The following is a 17,737-nucleotide window of genomic DNA, read 5'->3' as shown; positions in this document are numbered from 1 at the left end:
ACTAAACCCATGTCCAACTGCTTTGTTGCTAATGTGTATGGGATGAATGACAAATTTGTGGATAATAAGAACTCTAAATACATACTAGGTCACTTGCCACCTAAGGGTCATTCCATGACAATGATGCAAATTTTAGCAAGTCGCTATGATAGACATCCATAGCGTAGGATTTTGGCACTAACATACTTATGTCAATACTCAAGGAAGTGACTCAGATGGGGCACGGAGACTCTTTGAGGGTGTCAATCCTCAAGAAGTGAACCTAACAACCAAATGTATCAACCCACTAATAAAAAAATATGCATATGTCCTATCTCACTGCTCTATGCCATTTCAATTACTAAACGGATTTGGATAGGCATAAAACTTTAAGGGAAGTACTTGGTCTACAGGGACAAGTCTACAAAGTCTTGCAGCATTCAGACACGGTATTAAAATCAAAATCCATCATTTGCTAATTCATAAAAACTACCATAAAACTATTCAAACAAGTCTTCCTAAGGTCAAATAACACTCTCATATGGTCAAAATGTCATTAAAAAGTGATTTAAGCACTTAAAACTAAAGATAAGGCTCACAGACATGAGGTCACAAAACATGAAAGAACTTGAAATGCTTACACTTGAATGAAAGAGCAAGAGATGAGGAACATAATGCAATTTTTGAAATTCAAATTAGATTACCCAATCATGAGATATGTTTTACAAATTTGAGTTGAGAAGCCGCTTGATAGTACATACAACAAAGCTCCTTTCTTGCCAAAGAATGTCAAAGTCCAATTTTTGGAATTCGAATAAGATTGCCCAATTATGAGATATGTTGATTACAAATTTGAGTTGAGAAGCCGCTTGATAGTACGTACAACAGAGCTTCTTTCTTTTGCCAAAGAATGTCTAAGTCTCCCATTCAAACTAGAGCTATTGATTTTTATACGTAGGGATTTCAAAAATGGCCATTGGCCACACAGAAATAGAAACTATATCCCAAATATCTGTAGCTCTAAGATCAAAATTTACATAGCTCATGTCCATGATTCTCGAAAAAAATAAAGTACACTGTTTATTAAAATTTTGGCTTTGAAGTTTGTGTCCGACTAGGAGGGTGCCCATAACAGTGTACTGGCCAAACACTTGGTTGTAATTCTATTTAGCTACCCACAATGGCCCTTAGGATATTTTTTCAATGTGCATTGTGTCATGTTGTTAGCATTCGAGTGAACAATGTGTTCTTATTGGCGAGTTTAAGGCACCCCATCTATTGCAAATGGTTATGTAAAGTTCAACCTCCATCCTACGTGAGGAGTGGAGGGCCAAACATGTGTTTGGTTGTGTTTATAAAATAAACGATAGTAATTGACATATCAGCTTCTTTGAAATTTTCCAAAGCATCTAAACTTATACATATTATTTAATAATGAAAAATTCACAAATTTTTGCATGTGTTTGGATGATATAATATTTTTCAAAACTACCATAATGTTTTTGTGCAATGGCATGTGTTGAGTGGCTGCTTTGGAAAGGACTGGGGATCTGTGGAGGGCATGCACAATGGTAAAGATTTTTCTATTGCAAGGTGAGAGATTTAGGCAATGTGATGCTCTAGCTATTTAAAGTATTGCACAACTAGAGTACACTTGCTTCTATTATGACAATTTGATGTGCAAGTTGGGAAGTAGACTCCTTTCTCAAGCAACAAAGGTGAAACTACATCTTTTGAGATCTTGGCATCAAGATGCCAATAATATGGTGGAGGCAGTGCAAGAAGGGAAAGCATAGGAATCTTGACAAGGCCTTCTGGGAGAATTTGGCAATCATGGATTTTGAGGACCTCCACAATTGTCAATTTTTCCTTAGCAAGCATACGATGTGCTTATGTATGTTTGGTTTTTGGCTTTATAAGTTACTTGTGCAAATTGCAGAGAACACATACCAACAGGAAGGTCCAAGAGGAATGGGAAATTGATTGAACCATTCTATCATTAATTTGATTTTGTTTCCTTCTTTGGTTGGTCCCATTACTTTATTGCAATAAATATGCACACCATTGATGAATGTCCCAATTCTAGATGTGCAGCTCTCACCTCAATTAGTGTGAAAAGTTGAGATTGCAATTCCTACGGTATGTATATTTATGCAAGCCCTCTTGTTGACATATACCACTCCTCATTAAGTAGTAGAGCCTGATATTATTCTTTAGTGGGCTGTGTTTCTTGTTCTAGTCTTTGTAGAGTAGAGAGTGGTGGGGGATTCGGAAAAGGCATATGGTTGGCACAATTTAATGGTGGCAGATCATCAAAAATCTACTACATGATGATTTGATCCTCCATTTTTTTAAGGTTGGGGAGGCTATGGGGAACATGGGGTGGGTTGTGGTGGTGGGTTTTCCACATATGGTTGAGGTTGTGGATTCAAAGCAGTGGATTTAGCATGAGTTGATGATTGCACATTTAGTATGGTATGAGTGGTGGTGGTGCCGTTTGTGTGCATAGTGGTTTGGTTTTGTGTGTCATCCATGGGGTGCAAATTATGAGTGTGTGCTTGTCTATGCTCAAGAGGATCTCCTAGAACCTGCAAATGAGAAATGTACTTTAAGTTATGAGTTTTAATTGTAAAAATAATAATAAACTTAATAAAACTAATAAATTTAAAAAAAAACTCAAAAAGAGACGAAACTTCGCACACAGAACCACTGATTGTGTCGTCAAAAAATCACATGGCATTACTATGCATGTTTACAATGAAAAATTTATCAAAGATTTTTTGACCTCTTCCATCTCCAAAATTTCTCGTATCCTTGGGTTGCAAATCTTGAGCCTTTTGCCTTGCTATGTATGCAACAACTTGAAGCCATGTATGCTCATCATGGAGTCTGACACCTTTAAGGCTTTTGTGAGTCATTGTTGTTGTCAGTGCCTTGCTCCATGATTCTTGTTTAGGTTCGCTTTAGCCGTTGCCTTCATCTCAGTCACCGTGCTTTGCCAAAAAAGCCATGCTTCTGAGAAGATAAACTCTACCACTAATTTTCTCTAAGGCCTTGCCTTGGAAGAAGTGGTTGCCTTGCCTTGGACAAACCATCTATAGAGCATGGCTTCTTACAAGTTGAGACCTTCATATTGCTTCACATGGGTTGTCCTTTGTAAACTCTTAGCTTGAAAGTTGACATCCCACTCAAGACTAGCAAAACTTGTTTGGTTTCCTACGTTTTTTCAAGTTAGAGAATGAGACTATTAGAACCTGCTATACAAAGGACTTTCAACTAGTACTACATGAGCATGGAGCATCGTAGTAAATGTTAATGTCATGCCCTAGTGTGGAGGTCCATACCTACATAAAAAAAAGGTCTTAAAATAGTTTTTGTATATAAATAAAGAGAGATAGGAAAATACTCATAATAGAGGCACAGAGAGGAAATAAATGATTAATTCTTAAAACTTGTTACAAACAAATTGTTACCAAGGTGTTTTCATGATCGATGCATTGATCAAGGTCTAGGTTAGGAGGCTATTGTATCATTTAATGGCCTAGTAACTTGTGTGTAGCGGAAAATAACATGAACATAGTGAGCATTTCATTAGAATAGGTTCCTAATGAGCATAACAAGAGTGCTTGGGTGGAGAGAGCAACAAAAAGCATAACACCTAGTTAGATAGCATGAACAATACTTCAAAAGAGAGAGAAATTAAGCTATTGACAACAGTTGAGGACCGGATTTACATGGAGCCGGTCCCCCCTCCAAAAGGCTTTGTATTATAGGTTTCCCCCATCAAGAGAGACATTTTACAATACAATTCTTTGTGTTCCTTCAATAACTAGCTAGTGCAATGAAGATGGAAGCTTCAAGCACTAATCAAAACACTTATAAAACAAAACATCAATTCCCACATGGTCTCAGACCCAAGACCTCACACACCTTCGAAGATGGTGAGAGCTAGCGGGGTATGAGAGTAGATTGAGAGGAAGAAGGAGTAGTCTTATGAGAAAGATGTACATCTCCTCACATAATCACTCATATTAGCATAGCGTAGCTTAGTAATTAGCATGGTAGAGGAGATGAGCATGCATTGAATCTTGGCTCTTGGTTGGATTTGCATCACAAAGCCAAGATTTGTTGGTGTAGGCCTCCCTTCTCACAAGCTTGGAGTAGGTGATAAGCTTTCCATTAAAGCTTGAGAAGGAGAGAGAGAGAGAGAGAGAGAGAGAGAGAGAGAGAGAGAGTCTTCTTGCTTCACACATGAGCTAGTGTGAGTGTGTGTGGAATAATTCCTTGAGAAATTCAGCCCCCTCTCTCTCTTAGTCGACCCCTCATGCTATTTCCTCTTGCTGGCTTCCCATTTGACCCCTCCATGCTTAGCCAATGAAAATTAAGTAGCATAAGTGATAGCCTTCTGACATGTGTCCCCCTTTCCCCTTTTTTGAGAGCTTTAGGTAATTAATTAATGCAACTAAACTCTCATTGGACCCCTTTGTCTCCCGGCCAATAGGAATCAGGCAAGCCATTGAGCTGTTGAATGCTCATTGGGGACCCCTTGGGAGACTGTCCAATAGTCTTCTAGAGAGCTTAATTTTTATTGATTATTTTATTAAGTGTTTTTAAATGAATTAAACTAGATTTACTCTAGCCTAATTCTAATTGTTCCACCTCCATGGCCATCCAATAGGATTTGAGTGCACCTTGTGGCCCAATGGGCATTTGGGCTAGGGAGCTGACATGTGTCCCTCGTTCCCTTTGTGTAAAAGAAGCTTGTGAGTGTGTGTTTGTTTGTGTTTCTCTCTCATCCCCTACTTGCAAGGCTCTCCCCCTCCTCTGTAGGAATTTTGATGACTTTTTGGTGCACACACAAAGCATCCAATTTCCCTAGTGTTTGACCTTTGGACACAACCTTTGAATTTTGGAATATTAGCATTTTGGAAGTCTTAATGGGCTGAACATTAGGGTCTTTGAATCCCATTGATGCACATTGCTCTTTTGTAGATGGGCTCCTCTTTGGATCCCTATTGTGGCCAATCTGCCAAAACCATTATTCTAGCTTTTTCTCCCCTGGCACTTCCCCATATTAAATGATCAGTTTAACATGAGAAAATCATTTAGGAGAATTACATATTAGTTATTATGACATTACCTCTCTCTTGAAATCATAGTCGTCCTCGACTATGGAGTAGAGAAGATAAAGCCTATTCAATATTCCTTTTTTTGCGGGTAGAGGATCCCTATCTTACCCTAGGACATCGTTCCTGAATGGATGACTAGTTCATTTGGCGCTTGAGAGCCTAAGCTGCCACAAGCATGTTCGCACCTTAGTCCTATCAATCTTCCATAGTAGAGTGACAAGCTCTACTTGGTGTTTGGGAGACGTCGTCTCCGCAAACTTGATTCTAACCATGCATACTACTTCGCATTTGTGCACAATAAAGAAAAAGAGAGTCTTATAAGACAAAAACTTTGTTCATTTTAAACATTTGTACATTTACTTCCTCTAGGGAAGCATTGTAAGAATTGACAAGGTTTAAGTTATCCTTTAATTGTATGACTTGCATCCATCTAGCATCTTCAAAAGGATAATTCTTAAACTTAATAAGATATCGTTGGATAGTTTTATCGCCTCTTAATACCTTGTCTTCACGTCGGAGAATGGACTCGGGCTACAACACCTCTTCTTGGTCCTCGATCTCTGGTGGGTCTGCAATAGTTGGTTCTTGAGGTGGCTCTCCTTTGTAAGGCTTTAGTAGGCTCACATGGAAAGCATTGTGTATGAGCCAACGGCTGGGCAACTTGAGTTGGTAGACCATCTCATTAATTGGTCTAAGAATCTGGAAGGGACCATAGTACCTTTTTGCTAACTTAGCATAGTACTTTTGGTGTCCCATAGGATTCTTGCCCGTTGTGTGCCTTAATCAAGCCTTGGGAAATTTAAGTAAGACCCAATCATTTTCTTTGCACCATCTTGCAAGTGTACATCCTTTGAACCTAAATACAAATATCTATGGTGGGAACTTATTAAGAGAAGATGAAATTGTTTCCTCCTTTTTCTTCCATCTTCTTCTGCATTGTTTTTCCTCTTTTTTCTCCTCTTCTTTCCTTTGTGGTTCATTACTTTTCTCTTCTATTTTGTTTAAAGTAGACCTTTCATCCTTGATTGTATCTTTATCTATATTTTCCATTCCAATGAGTGAATGACTTTCGAGCACTAGATTTCTATTGCTTTCTTCCTACTCTACAGCACCAACGGAGGTTTTGATTAGTGCCCAAATGGCACAAACAAGAAGACATACAAAAATTTATGACTACTTACAGAGGCAGACATTGACGATGCTCTTTAATGACCAATGCAATACATTCTTGAACAATGCCCAATGTCGGGCATCTTTGGACATTGATGATGATCATCATCATCATCATTTTAGTTTTTACTTTAATTCATTTTTATTTTGTGCCCAAACATTGTATTAGATCCACCAAGATTGTATCAGTTTGGTCTCATAGGTGCCTTTTGAAGATGTTTTTTTAATATAACATTTCATTTCATTTATCTCTCTCTCTCTCTCTCTCTCTCTCTCTCTCTCTCTCTCAATGTCATCTACCTACAGGTGGCCATGGGGGGACCTTGATTTCATACTTACTTGATAAGTGGGTGCCCAAGTTGCCCAAAGGGCCACCAATGGCCCACTCCTACAAAGGGGTAAGGCCTCAAAGCATCGGCCTCAAAAGCTTGAAGATCACAAGACATTGTGCCACAATAAGCAAAGTAAGGGACACAAACCTTTGAAAATGCAATAAGAAACTGAAATATTAGGTTTTGTCAATTTCAAAAAAGGCTTTGAATGTGAGCCTCAAAGTGGGAAATCAAAGCTTTGAAGGCCTTTGGGTATGGAGCCTTGTAAGCTCTCACCGCCGATACATCGAACCAAGGGGCAATGAGGACTCAAGAACCTTTCAACATACAAGCTTGACTATGGCTCAAACAAAGTCAAGTGAATATTTATAGGTTTTGAATTCAAGATTGAAAGTAAGGCAATCAAAGTTGAGCTAGATTCAAAGCAAGATTTTTGATTCATATCGATGAATTTCAAAATCCAAATTATGGAAATTGACATCCATATTTCCACTCCAATTGCATGCAAGCATCAAACCCAATCATGGAGATAAATTCTATTTTTTCATCAAGCATTTGGCAAAGATTGGACACACATGTAGAATTTGTAGCTGGAAATGATTTTGGGACCTTCATTTAGGCAATCAATTTTTTGGTGCTATGTTTGCTAACAATGCATGCAAGGCACGCAACTGTAGTGGACGTAAAAATCCATGCAGGAAGATTCTACAATGCTTCTGTAATTAAGTATGATACTGTTTCAAGGACACCAACCACTAGACTAAGGTAAATCCAATTTTTCTGGCAATTTACACATGTATGGCATGGTGCAAGATCTTCCAATAGGGCATGGATTTGATTTCAAGCATCAATCCCCTAATCACTAGCTTGCACAAGACCTGAGAATGAGGACCTATCATTGGCTAACGATAATAGGCTGGTTGATTACCACGATTTCAATCTCTTGTTGTCCCAACAAACCCCATTAAAGCATAATTTTGCATTATTAATGTCATTGCATTAACTATAGTATTAAAAATTCATGACAATTATGACTGAAGAAGGTGCATCAACACCAACTCCACTTGTTAGTGGGCATGGGCAAGGGGGTTCCATCCAAGTGCCTGGTTCTCAAGGAATTCCCCATGCAATTGTTTCTCATGCACCAATTGACGGTGTGCTTCCCTCTTCTTTCTTAGATGTTGGCAATAAGCTTAAGAGCATGATATCACCAATGTACAAGGGAGAAGATCATGATTGGAATAAGGATTATGTGAATACCTTTCTCCATAATTGTAGTGATATTCACAAGCTTTAGGCACACACCGGAAGAGTCAAAAGGGTAGCAACTAGTCTATCTCTAAAGGGAAAGGCCTACAAGTGGTGGATGAGTCTAAAGAAGACCCGTAAGTTGACCACTTGGGCATCTTTTGAGAATGCATTCCACAAGGAATTCCTTTTGTAGAATGAGCAAGATTTAAATATGGATTCCTAGGATGAGTGTATGATGGATAATCTCATGCTTTCTTAGTACATAGCACATTAGCAAGAAATCGTCATGAAGTTGGAAGATGTTAATGAGTTTCATTAGGCATGGGGCTTTATTTATGGGCTTTATCTAGAGAATTAGGCTAAGGTTAAAACCCAGCACCCAAAAAAATTAAATGAAAATATTCACCATGTATAAATCCATGATGATAATGTGCATTAAAAGCAAGTAAAAAATAAGAATAAGTTGCTTGCACAATCATTTGCAAAGTCATGTGCATTTAGCAAGGAAATACATTTTTAACCCCCATGGGAGAATCCCTCAAGAAAGCCAAGGGGCCTCAATAACCACTCTCAAATGAAGAGTCTGAGAGCCCCCAGAAAGAGAAGCTCTCGTCTGATTGTCTTGACAAGCATGAAAGGAAGGATTTCCACAAGGAGAATCCCAAGATGGAAAAGTGGAAGCCAGCTTAGAGATAAAATGGCAGCTTGTTGACTACTTAAGCCATGGTTTTATTCACCCAAGTTCTTCGCCATGGGTGGCACCAATTTTATTGGTCAAGCCTAAAAGGACAACTCTATGCGCATGTGCCAAAAATAACATGCCTTGAGTGCATTGACTGTTAAGAACAAGTAATCTCTCCCAAGGGTGGATAAGTTATTTTGGCAGTTTATGTTACCATACATATGTGGTAGTGATGTGCATGACCACACTTAGGACTGTCGGCCCATTTTTCTTTCCCTCACTAGGAGGTATTTTTCCTCCCGTGCATTGTATATACGCCCATCATTCTAGGGCTAACGCTCGGCTAACTTATCTTTCATTTTGTGCACTAAGCAATATACTCTATGTTGTGTGCCTTGAGCTTCTTCATCTTCTCCAAGTTGTGTGTGTTTCCGTGCAACCCTATTTTCAACAATAGGTATTAGAGGAGGTTGCGTCCTCCAGGGCATAGTCACTAGCATCGCCAGCACACGCCTGCTCACTTTCTCCGATTTGGGTGAGCTTTGGTGTGCGTCAGCAAGTCAACAAATACTTCGAGACAACTCATAGAGCTTGGTCTGCTAAGAATTTTCATTCGGGCTCATTTTGACCTCTGTTTCCACTGTAAGGAGGAGTATTGCACAAGCAATATCATCCTTTTGTGCAATTTTTTTGTCAATGCAATTTTTTGCAAAACAGTTCCCTTACAATCTTCTTTGGCTTGTGCTATATAGCATGTGCTGGTCATTCTTTGTTTTTTCTCTTTCCGGGCAGTTTCCACATCAGGTGCAATCACTCACCATGGTTGACAACAACACAATCGTTTTCAAGATGTTTGATGCTGAGGATAAACTGGATGGGGATAATTACCCAATCTGGGCTTACATGATGTAACACATTCTTGCGTCAAAAGGCATTTGGAATGTTGTGTAGGGCATTGATGAACGTTCACTTTCTATGGATACAGATTCTATTGAGTATGCTGCAGGTTTTGGTGGCGAGATTGCTGTTGCTAGAGCTGTTTTGTCTATGATTGAGTAGTCTCATTGGGATGTTAGAGATGCACAGGCTCATGCATTGATTGTGTTATCTGTGAAGTGCACTATTACTCCTCACATTAGTTTAGTTAACTCAGCAAAATAGGCTCGGGATATTCTGGCTGGTCTTTATGAAAGTCGCAATCAGGCTAAAATTGCATTGTTGAATAAAGAGATAGAATCGAAGATTATGTAGACTGTTTTTATGCATTTCCATATTCTTACTAGACTTTTGCTAGTACTTGGAGCCTTATGACCCAAGGAAATCCTAATGTTGTCAAGTTTTATGCATTATGCACATTTCTGTTGCAAGAGTCACTTTCAAGAAACAACAAGGCTAATCAATGTGCAATTGAACAGGACTTCCTTGATGCTCAAAGAAAAGGTGCTAACAGCAATGTAGGGTAGCCACTTCTCATGGTTCTTTCACGAGTGGAAAATAACATGTTCCTAATGCTTCTGCTGGTAGCACTTCACTTAGGGCTGTGAAAAAGGCAAGAAGAAGATGCATTGCCATTATTGCAAGGCCAACAATCACTTGATTAAGCAATGTCCTAAATTGAAGGCAAAGGAGGCCAAGAAGAAAGAGGTCGATTCCACTACAAGTGTAGCTATTATAGAATATTTTGTGAAAGGACATTGTGATGCTGATGTAGATGCATAGTTAACATTTAATGCAGAGTGCACTTATGATCCTTCTATCCATGATGCATGTATATCATTTGCTACAGATTCACATGTATGGTACTTTGATAGTGGTGCTACAAAAAGCACATTACCTCACATCACAACTTTTCTAACTCTTTTGAGGTTGTCCCTCATGCGAATACGGTCACTTATGCCAATAATGCCTCTTATTTGGTCAAGGGACTTGGAAATATTGTGTTGACTACTACGAATGGTAGTTCTTTCACACTTGTTGATGAACTTTATGCACTTGGTATCAAAAAGATCCTTTTGTCTGTATGTGCACTTGCTAATCTTGGTCTTGCTGTCAAATTTGTGGATGACAGATATACAATTCATGATCTTAGTTTTGGTCATGAAATAGTTGCATCTGGCATTTTGTGTTGTGTGTTGTATAATCTCACTTTGTATGAAAAGTGTGGGTAGAATTTTGCAAATGCACTTGTGGATTCAAAGGCTGTTTCAAATGCAAAACTTGGCATGCCCGTTCTCGACATCTGAAATTTGCCAGTTTGCTGTGTTTGTAGAAATCTGATATGGTTGCTTCTTTGCCGCCTCTTAAAGCACTTGTGAAGCATGTTTGTGAAGGTTTTATTTTGGGTAAGATGTAGTGCTCAAAGTTTCCAAAGGATGGTTCAGTAAGGGCTACATGCAGGTTGGTTACAATACTGAAAGCAAAGGTTATAGGTTATACCATCCGCAAATAAAACGTATCTTGGTTTCATGAGATGTTGTGTTTGTGGAAGATTATGCTCACAAGACAATTATGACAATTTTTGCCTCTTTTTAATGGTGGAAACTTGAATGTAAATTCCAATGAGGCAAATGTACAACCTATGGGAGGTTTTGAAAATGCTACAGATCAGCCTAGATGTAGATGTACATGATGTACTTCATGTTGAAAGGGCTGAGAATGAGCAGGCTAGAGGTGTGCCAAAATGGATGGTGCATACTTTGCGTGACAACAAATTGGATGCACCTTTGTCTAGTCGTACTTGTTCAGGTTCTCGCCATACATCTTATTTATTTGATTGTTATGCTTTGGCTATTTCTAATTTATGTGATGTGGAGGAACCTCTGTCTTTTGATGAAGCAGAGAATTTAGAAAATTGGATGTCTGCTATGCAAGCAAAATATGATGCACTTATAAAAAATGACACATGGACTTTATGTGATTTGTCTCCGTGCAAAAGGCCATTGGTACGAAGTGTCACAAGATGAAACATAAGCAAGATGGTGAGATTGATTGTAATAAGGCTCGACTTGTTGCAAAAAGCCATGCACAACGAAAGGCACATATTATGAAGAGACTTTTTCTCCCACTTGTCATATGAGTACTGTTCATTTTCTATGTGCATTGGCAGCTCATTTTGGATGGGATGTACATCAATCAGACATTGTTACTGCTTTCTTGAATGGTGATATATTTGAGGAGGTTTATGTAACGTGGCCTCGTGGTTTTATCATAAAAAGACAAGAAGATAAAGTGTGCAAACATAAGAAAGCTTTGTATGGGTTGAAGAAATCTCCTTGTGCTTGGCATGCGAACCCTGGCACTATTGTTGAATTTTAAGGCTGATCTTTCAAGATAAAATACTTGGGGCTTTTGCATCATTACTTGGGCATACAGTTTAAGCAGTGTGATGGTGGTATTTCCTTGTGTCAAACATGCTACATAGAGACATTGCTATGTAAGTCTCGACTTGAGGACTACAAAACAATTGCTACTCCCATGGAAATGAGTTTGAAGTTAAGTATACATGATGTTGGTGATCTTATCGATGTCACTATTTACCAAACTAATATTGGATGCCTTATTTATATATGCAATATTGGGCCTGATATTCGATTTGCAGTCTCAAAGGTCAACAGATTTATGCATAGCCCAGGGTCTAAGCATTGGTAGGTTGTGAAGATTTTTTTTGCTACTTGAGTGGCACTTTACATCTTGGCTTGTTTTATCCCAACGGGAGATCTACATGCTTTTTTGGACTCGAATTGGGCTGGTTGTTATGACACGCGAGTATCCACAAGTGGTTTTTGTTTCATGCTCGACAGTTCATGCATATCATGGTTGAGCAAGAAGCAACCTACTTGGCCACTTCCAATTGTGAAGCTGAGTACAGGGCAGTCTTCATAGCTACGGTTGAGTGTGTATGGATCATATGCCTTATGGATGATTTGGGTGCTGGATAGGACACTGCCAACATCATCTACAATGACAATCAGAGCGCATTGACAGTTATGAGAAACCCAGTTTTTTGTCGCCAATTCTTTTGGCCACAATGAATAAAGACAAACAAGTTTGCATGATTAACTTCCGTACGAGATAAGAAAATAAGGAATAAATATTAAATGCATGAGGGATGTTTCATCCTTTTGAGATCCCTGATGTAAAGCGGCAAAGTATCTCTATGAATTTCATAGTATGAATACCAGCTAATGCAAGTGGACATGATTTCATTTGAGTTGTGATTGATCATCTTACCAGCATGTGTAGGTTTATTCCTACAACGATGTTACCATTACATGTGGTAGTGATGTGTGTGAACACACTAGGACCACCAGGGCATTTTTCCCCATTTAGGAGGTTTTCCCCCATGTATCGTATATACACCCATCACTCTAGGGCTATCTATATTTCCATTGCACACTAAGTAATACACTCTCTGTTGTGTGCCATAAGCTTCCTTCGTCTTCTCCAAGCCTTGTGTGTTTCCCTACAACCCTAATTCCAACAAGTGGTATCTTAGCAGGTCACGTCCTCCTAGGCTTAGTCGCCAGCATCGCCAAAACATCCATGCTCGTTTTCTCAGATTTCAACCAGATTTGGCGAGTGTCATCAGGTCAAAAAAATATATGTGAAGACTCGTAGAGCTTGGTCTGCTCAGAATTTCATTTCGGGCTTAATTCAACATCCATTTCCACTACATCCAGGTCTGCACAGGCAATTTTGTCATTTTGTGCATAATTTTTATCAGTGTCAATTACTGCATAACAGGTCCCATACAATCTATTGCATGTTGTGCTATATAGCATGTGCTGGTCTCACTCAGTTTCTCCTCATTTTGGGCAGTTTTTACATCAGGTGCAGGCATTCTCCATGGTTGACAACAACACATATGTGTTCAAGATGTTTGCTAGTGAGGACAGATTGGATGGAAAAAATTACCCTATGTGGGCTTACATGATGCAACATGTACTTGTATCAAAGGGAGTTTGGAACATTGTGCAGGGCATTGATGTACGTCCTAGTACTGTGGATGCATGTGATGTTGAGAATGCTCCAGGTTTTACTGCTAGGGTTGCTGCTGTCAGAGCTGTTTTGCCTACGGCTGAGCAGGCTCATTGGTATGTAAGATATGCACAGGATCATGCATTGATTGCATTGTTTGTGAAACACACTATCACTCCTCATGTCCGTTCAGCAAAATCTGCAAAACAGGCTTGGGATATTCTGGCAGGTCTTTATGCAAGCCGCAATGAGGCTAAAATTTCTTTGCTGCGTAAAGAGCTGTAATCAAAGATTATGCATGAGGAAGATGAAATGGACACTTCCTTTACTGGTGTCAAGGATATTAATGAGCAACTAATTTCTACAGAAGTCATTTCTGACAGTTCACTTGTGAAGATTGTTCTTGATGCTTTGCCAGATTCTTACCAGAATTTTGCTAGAACTTGGAGACTTATGACCCAAGGAAATCCAACAGTTGTCAAGTTTGATGCATTATGCACATTGCTGTTGCAAGAGTCAATTTCAAGAAAAAACAGACTAGGAAGTGTGCAGTTGAACATGCGTTTATTGCAGATCAAAGAAAAGGTGGAAACAACAATGTAACCACTTCTTATGGTTTGCGAGTGGCAAAACTTATATTCCTAATGATTCTACAGGCAGCACTTCGTCTGGAAATTCTGGTGATAAAGGCAAAAAGAAGATGCATTGCCATTATTGTAAAGCTAATGATCACTTGATCAAGCAATGTCCGAAATTGAAGACAAAGAGGCTAAGAAGAAAGAGACTGGATCCACTACAAGGTCCAATACAAGTGCAATGATTGTAGAGTCTTCTGTCAAAAGAGATTGTGATGTTGATGTTGATGTTGATGCAGTATGGGCATTCAGTGCAAAGTGCACTTATGATCCTATTGTCCATGATGCATGTATGGCAGTTGCTACAGATTCACATGTGTGGTATTTTGACAGTGGTGCTACAAAGCACATTACCTCACATCGTGATTTGTTTACCTCTATTGAGTCTCGCCCCTCATGGGAATACGGTGACTTGTGCCAACAATGCCTCTTATCCTGTTCAAGGAGTTGGAAAGATTGTGCTTACTGCTACAAATGGCATTTCTTTCACACTTGCTGATGCATTGTATGTACCTGGGAAAAAAACGAACCTTTTGTTTGTATCTGCACTTGCTAGACTTGGTTTTGTAGTCAAATTTGTGGATGACAGATGTACAGTTCATGATCTCAGTTTTGGTGATGAAACTGTTGCATCTGGCCTTTTGTCTCATGGGCTGTATAAGCTCACTTTGTATGACAAGTGTAGACAAAATTTTGCAAATGTAATTGCAGATTCAAGGGCTATTTCAGATGTAAAACTGTGCCATGTACGTTTTGGGCATTTGAGTTTTGCTAGTTTGCTGCGTTTGTAGAAATCTGACATGGTTGCTTCTTTGCCGCCTCTTGAAGCACTTGCCAAACATGTTTGTAAAGGCTATATTTTGGGTAAAATGTAGCGTGCTAATTTTCCAAAGGATGGGTCAGTTCATGCTACATGCAGATTGCAACTTGTGCATAGTGATGTTTGTGGGCCTATGCAAACTCCATCCTTGGGGAAATTACTTGTACTTCCTGACTTTCATTGATGACTACTCCAGGCTAGCCAAAACGGTTGGTACTTGGTGAGGAAAGGGCTGAAAATGAGTAGGCTAGCCAAAACGGCTGGTGCACACTTTGCGTGACAGTGAATTGGATGCACCTTTTTCTAATCGTACTCGTTCAGGTTCTCGCCATGCCTCTTATGCACTAGATTGTTATGCTTTGGCTATCATTGATGCAAATGTACATGAAGTACTTGATGAGGAAAGGGCTGAAAATGAGCAGGCTAGCCAAAATGGCTGGTGCACACTTTGCGTGACAGTGAATTGGATGCACCTTTGTTTCGGATCAAAATGTACATGAAGTACTTGGTGAGGAAAGGGCTGAAAATGAGAAGGCTAGCCAAAATGGCTGGTGCACACTTTGCGTGACAGTGAATTGGATGCACCTTTGTCTAATCGTACTCGTTCAGGTTCTCACCATGCCTCTTATGCATTAGATTGTTATGCTTTGGCTGTGTCTAGCTTATGTGATATAGAGGAAGCACATAATTCAAAAAATTGGATGGCTGAATATGATGCAATTATAGAAAATGACACATGGACTTTATGTGATTTGCATTTTGGCAAAAGGACCATTGGTACAAAGTGGGTTTACAAGTTGAAATGCAAGCTGGATGGGAGGTTGATGGCCATAATGCTCGACTTGTTGCAAAAGGCTATGCACAACAAAAAGGCATAGATTATGAAGAAACTTTTGCTCCCACTTGTCGTATGACTACTGTTTGTTTTCTATGTGCATTGGCAACTCATTTTGGTTTGGATGTACATCAATCCGATATTGTTACTGCTTTCTTGAATGGTGACATTTTTGAGGAAGTCTATGTAACGCAGCCTCATGGTTTTGTGAAGAAAGGACAAGAGGACAAAGTGTGCAGATGTAAGAAGGCGTTGTCTGGGTTGAAGCAATCTCCTCGTGCTTGGTATGAGAAAGCTGACACTCATTTGGTCAAACAAGGCTTTCGTAACAGTCCGATAGAAAGCACATTGTATGTCAAGCGTGAGGGCGATGTACTTCTCATTGTTGTTATTTAAGTGTGAATGATTTGCTGATCACTGGTCCCAATGAGGCACATATTGCTGAATTTAAGGCTGATTTGAATGCTACTTTCAAGATGAAAGATTTGGGGCTGTTGCATCATTACTTGGGCATACAATCTAAGCAGTGTGATGGTGGTATTGCCTTGTGTTAGAAAAGTTACATAGAGACATTGCTATGTAAGTTTGGACTTGAGGGTTGCAAACCTATTGCCACTCCCATGGAAATAGGTTTGAAGTTGATTCTACATGATGCTGGTGATCTTGGTGATGTCACTCTTTACCAAACTGCTGTTGGCTGCCTATGCAACACAAGATCGGATACTCGGTTTGCAGTCTCACAGGTCAACATATTTATGCATAGCCCAGGGTCTAAGCATTGGCAGATAGTCAAGAGGATTTTTTGCTACTTGAGTGGCACTTTGCATCTTGGCTTGTTTTATGCTAAGGGGGATCATTGCTGCCAGATTTACATGCTTTTTTGGATTCAAATTGGGCTGGTTGTTATGACACGCGAGTGTCCACAAGTGGTTTTTGTTTTATGCTTGGCAGTTCATGTATTTCATGGTTGAGCAAGAAGCAACCTAATGTGGCCACTTCCAGTTGTGAAGCTGAGTACAGGGTAGTCTTCACAACTACGATTGAGTGTGTATGGCTCAGACGCCTTATGGCTGATTTGGGTGTTGGACAAGACATTGCCAACATCATCTACACTGATAGTGAGAGCGCATTGGCAGTTGCGAGGAACCCAATTTTTCATGCTCGCACAAAGCACATTGAGGTGCATTACCACTATGTCAGGGAGAGGCTCTCAGCAAGAGAGATTAGCTTGGCTTATGTGCCAACACAGGACAACCTTGCAGATCTTTTCACAAAGGCATTGTCTCATGAGAAGTTCGAAGCTTTCCACAAAGCTTTGGGCTTGCTCCCCTTTGTGGACTAATCTTGTCCTCAGGGCATGGCACTTCCCTTTACTCTTCATTCCAGCCCTCGTTCACCGCATCACTCCCAAGGGGGATTTGTTACCATATACATGTGGTAGTGATGTGTGCCCCGACGGTCCTAGTGTGAACACACTAGGACTGCCGGGGCATTTTTTCCCTCTTTAGGAGATTTTTCCCCCCGTGCATTGTATATACGCCCATCACTCTAGGGCTATCTATCTTTCCATTGCACACTAGGTAATACACTCTCTGTTGTGTGCCTTGAACTTCCTTCATCTTCTCCAAGCTATGTGCATTTCCCTGCAACACTAATTCCAACAAAAGACTATGGTAAAAGCTCCCAAATCAACATGAATATTCATGAAAAACCTCTACAAATTGTATGGTTTACCCATCAACATTGCAAGTGATCGTGATTGTAAGTTCAATAGAATTTTTGGCAAGTAGTATTCCAAAATTTGGGTACTAAGTTAAGCTTAAGTATGGCTAAACATTTTAAAAGTGACGGTCAAACCAATGGGTAAATCAATTCATAGAGGATATGCTACATGCCTATGTAAGTAAGAACTACCTTGTAATCTTGG

Source organism: Adiantum capillus-veneris, chromosome 29 (genome assembly GCF_014529385.1).
Source record: "Adiantum capillus-veneris isolate H3 chromosome 29, ASM1452938v2, whole genome shotgun sequence".
NCBI lineage: Eukaryota > Viridiplantae > Streptophyta > Polypodiopsida > Polypodiales > Pteridaceae > Adiantum > Adiantum capillus-veneris.
This window is presented reverse-complemented; position numbering follows the sequence as displayed.